Raw genomic sequence first — 4,679 nt, forward strand, 5'->3', positions numbered from 1 at the left:
CGGTATTTAAGGATATGACAGCAATAATCATTAGAAGCAAAAAAGTCTACTAAACATACATTCTAAACTGCATACCTTAAGATCTACGAGAAGTTGTTCATGTTTGCTACTGTGAAATTCATCTCTCCTAATGAGCAAGTGCTCATAGCTCTTGAGGCATGCATTTTAGAGCCCATGTCTACACAATGTTTTTGCTTTGTATGATCTTTCCTGTCATATTCCAGAACCCTGTTTGTAACATATTGTATTAAATGACAGAAATAAAGTCTTAACACCAATCAGGAAAAAAAATGTTGATATCTCTGGACTTAGAATGTTACGTTTGAAACAGTGGAATCCCATACCTTCCATTTTTCATTATTTCCTGAAGTTCCTTTCCTGTACCTTATCGCCTTCAGTAGATTAAGGCTGTCAAGGGTTAGCAATACTACTCAAACTTATTAAGGGGAGTACAAAAGGTGGTGTGGGTGTTAAACGCTGATTTTTATTTTTTATGGAAAATTGTTGTCTGGAGTTCTCTCTTTAATTTGATGCACATTTCATTTATTTTGGATGACTTACTATCTAATTTATTTTGAAATAATTTCCTGCACAAACAATTTACACAGGTTCTAAGAGCACTTGTTCCATTACAATAAGATATCTCGGGAACTACTTGCTTTAGAAGGAAGCGATTTATGTTGATTTACAGTAAACATCTTGCTGCATAGGTTGGCTACATTGGCTGCCATTATATCAATTCCTATTTGTGGTACAATGCATGGTATCATCCACATTTTGTAAGGCGGATCACACCTTTCATTGCGTAAATTTGGACTTTTTGCTCATTGAGTTGTGATTAGCTCTTTAATGTGACTCCGCCAAAGGAAATATTTAAGAGGAGAAGAATTGAGGGAAATGTATTCTACAGAACATGTCCTCTTGGAAGCTTACATCTAAAGAATGAGGTCACTTCAAGCAACACAGAACAGCGTTGCTGACAAGTCTACCGAGCTGTATGGCTGTGCTCTAACAAGGGAACCTCCCCATCGCACCCCCCTCAGATTTAGTTATAAGTTGGCACAGTGGATAGGCCTTGAAAAACTGAACACAGATCAATCGAGAAAACAGGAAGAAGTTGTGTGGAACTATGAAAAAATAAGCAAAATATACAAACTGAGTAGTCCATGTGCAAGATTTGCAATATCAAGGAGAATATGAGTTGAGGAGCGCCGTGGTCCCGTGGTTAGCGTGTGCAGCTGCGGAACAAGAGGTTCTTGGTTCAAGCCTTCCCACGAGTGAAAATTTTAATTTTTTATTTACGGTTTGCATGACAAACTCTTATGTTTTCATCACTTTTTTGGGAGTCATTATCACATCCACAAGAAAACCTAAATCGGGCAAGGTAGGAGAATCTTTTTACCCATTCGCCAAGTGTACAAGTTAGGTGGGTCGACAACATATTCCTGTCATGTGACGAACATGCCGTCACCAGTGTCGTATAGAATATATCAGACTTTTCCTGTGGAGGAATCAGTTGACCTATGACCTTGCGATCAAATGTTTTCGGTTCCCATTGGAGAGGCACGTCCCTTCGTCTACTAATCGCACGGTTTTGCGGTGCGGTCGCAAAACACATACACTAAGCTTATTACAGTGAACAGAGACGTAAATGAATGAACGGACAGATCATAACTTTGCAAAAATAAAGAAAGTAAACTTTTCACTCTAGGGATGACTTGAACCAAGGACCTTTCGTTCCGCAACTGCTCACGCTACCCACGGGACCACGGCGCTCCTGAGTTCACACTATCCTTGATGTTGCCTATCTTGCGCATGGGCTATTCAGTTTGTATATTTTGCTTATTTTTTCATAGTTCCACACAACTTCTTCCTGTTTTCTCGATTGATCTATATTCAGTTTTTCAAGGCCTATCCACTGTGCCAACTTATAACTAAATCTGAGGGGGGTGCGATGGGGAGGTTCCCTTGTAAGAAACTTTTCAGCTCCTGACATTTCATCCAGAGCTACAATGGACATCTTCGGAGGTGCTACTGGTGACGCAGTCTTGCCGTCGCACGCAGTACCTCTGAAGATGTCCAGCACAGCTCTGAACGAAGCATTAGGAACTAAAAAGTTAGTTTGACCATGGCCATATAGCCCAGAAGACTCATCAGTGACTATGAAATCCTATTGTGAAAGCCTTCACTGTATGAACACTGAACAAAGTTCTTCACTGCCAAGTGCTCATAAGAGGGTTTGGTTCTTTTGGGAAAGAGACCAAACTGCGAGGTCATCGGTCTCATTGGATTAGGAAAGGCCGGGGAAGGAAGCCGGCCGTGCCCTTTCAAAGGAACCATCCTGGCATTTGCCTGGAGCGATATAGGGAAATCACAGAAAACCTAAATCAGGATGGCCGGACGCAGGATTGAACAGTCGTCCTCCCGAATGCAAGTCCAGTGTTGCTCATAAGAACAAGCTCGTGAACAGCAATGAAGTGTACAGTGAAACCAGAGCCATTGATATCAGTTTAATATTAGGTTTAAGTGTACTAAAATAATGTTTAATCAACTGAATGCTGTAATTTGTGTGGTGGAGAGAGAATAATTTCCGAAAATGTCTTCACAAGAAACAGTTTAGCTTTTAGTTAGGAAGTCCCTTGTTCGAGTTGTGAAAGTAAGAAAGTATTTTGGACATCTGAAAAATGTCGGCTATTTCTATGGGCTGAGACACATCAGTCCTTGGTGTGGAAAAACTGTGTGTTCTTATGAATTTGTCATGCCCCTACTAATGTATCAAGAAAAACAGATTCTTATGGGAAACAGTGAAAGTAATTGCACAAGAATCAATGAAATCTGTAACAGTGGAAGCAACTGAAGAAAATGATGGTAACAATTATGTTTGCATAGAATTTGACAGGTCCTGGCAGGAAAGGGGCCATTAATCTAAAAATTCTTGTGCAGCTGCTGTAAGTATTGATACCGGGAAGGTGCTTGATGGTGAAGTATTGTCAAAACATTGCCAATGATGCACAAAAGTAGGTAGCAACAATGAAAAGTAACAACTGCATGAACACAACTGGGCGAGTAAGCAGACTATGGTACCTTTGAGACCTATAGTTAGAGCAATAGGGTCTCCCACCCATGAATTAGCTGGACACCTTGCCTCGCTGCTGAAACCTCATGTTGGTGGAACTGACAGTCATGTTAAAAATTCATATCACTTCATCGATATTATTAAGGAAATTAGTGTGGGCCCTAATGATATCCTGGTCAGTTTTCATGTGGTGTCGTCGATTATCATGATCCCGGTGAATGAAGCGATCACTTGTATAGCGGACATTGTTCCTAGTGATATTTTGGCATTATTCAGACATTGCCTTACAACAACTTATTTTCAATATAATAATGTTTTTTATGAACAGATTGAGGGGGTGGCTATGGGAAGTCCTCTTAGTCCAGCTGTGGCTAACTTGTTCATGGAGAACTTAGAACAACGGGCACTGCAAACAGCTAGAAAAAGACCAGCCAGATGGTATTGTTATGTAGACGATACATTTGTTATATGAACCCATGGGAAAGAGGAACTGGATGCCTTCCTGTTACATCTGAATTGTATTAATCCAAGAATTCAATTCGCTATGGAAAAGGAAATCAATGGTCACCTGAACTTCTTAGATGTGACTGTAATCAAACGAGAGGATAGATCATTGGGTCATAAGGTTTTCAGAAAAGACACACACATTGATCGTTATCCGCAGAAAGATTCTACCCACTATCCAAGACATAAAAGAGGGGTGATTAAAACATTAATAGACAGGGTGCACAAAATATGTTAACCAGCTCACTTAGATGATGAGATTGAACACCTTAGAGTGACCTTCCAGAAGAATGGGTATTCGAACAGAGAGATAGATCGTGCACTACGCCCTAGACTGACAACCAGGACGGACGAAGATAGACACCAACCCAAGGGGAAAGTGTTCTTACCATTTATCAGTAAGGTCACTGATTGCATTGGAAAAATTTTAAGCTATTATGATGTGGAAACTGTTTTCAGACCCACCACGAAAATAAAAGTGCGTATAAGATCCGCAAAAGATAAGCGACATCCTCTAGCTACACCAGGTGTCTACAAAATTCCTTGCAGTTGTGGAAAGGTCTATATAAAAAGCACTCTGTGTTCAGGCCACAAGTGGCCTACCGGGACCATCCGACCACCATGTCATCCTTGGAGGAGGATGCGGATAGGAGGGGCGTGGGGTCAGCACATCGCTCTCCCGGTCGTTATGATGGTATTCTTGACCGAAGCCACTACTATTCGGTCGAGTAGCTCCTCCATTGGCATCAAAAGGCTGAGTGCACCCCGAAAAATGGCAATAGCGCATGGCGGCCTGGATGGTCACCCATCCAAGTGCTGACCATGCCCAACAGTGCTTAACTTCGGTGATCTCATGGGAACCGGTGTACCCACTGCGGCAAGGCCATTGCCCAGAAAGGTCTATATAGGCACAACAAAAAGAAGCGTCAACACCCGTCTGGGTGAATATAAAAGGAACTGCCGCCTCGGACATATTGATAAATCGGCTGTAGCGGAACGTGTTTCAGGAAGGTGATCATGAAATAAAGTTTAGTGAGACGTCCGTCATAGCAAAGACGGGCATTATTACGCGCAAATGTAGAGAAAGGCCATTGAGATT

At 41.6% G+C, this 4,679-nt stretch overlaps 1 pseudogene; it reads right to left on the reverse strand.

Annotated features, from left to right (window-relative positions):
• Positions 1-4,353: 4,353 nt before the first annotated feature.
• Positions 4,354-4,471, reverse strand: LOC126472120 (5S ribosomal RNA; annotated as a pseudogene).
• Positions 4,472-4,679: the final 208 nt, after the last annotated feature.

The sequence above is a fragment of the Schistocerca serialis genome, chromosome 3, assembly GCF_023864345.2.
Source record: "Schistocerca serialis cubense isolate TAMUIC-IGC-003099 chromosome 3, iqSchSeri2.2, whole genome shotgun sequence".
In the NCBI taxonomy this organism is placed as follows: Eukaryota; Metazoa; Arthropoda; class Insecta; order Orthoptera; family Acrididae; genus Schistocerca; species Schistocerca serialis.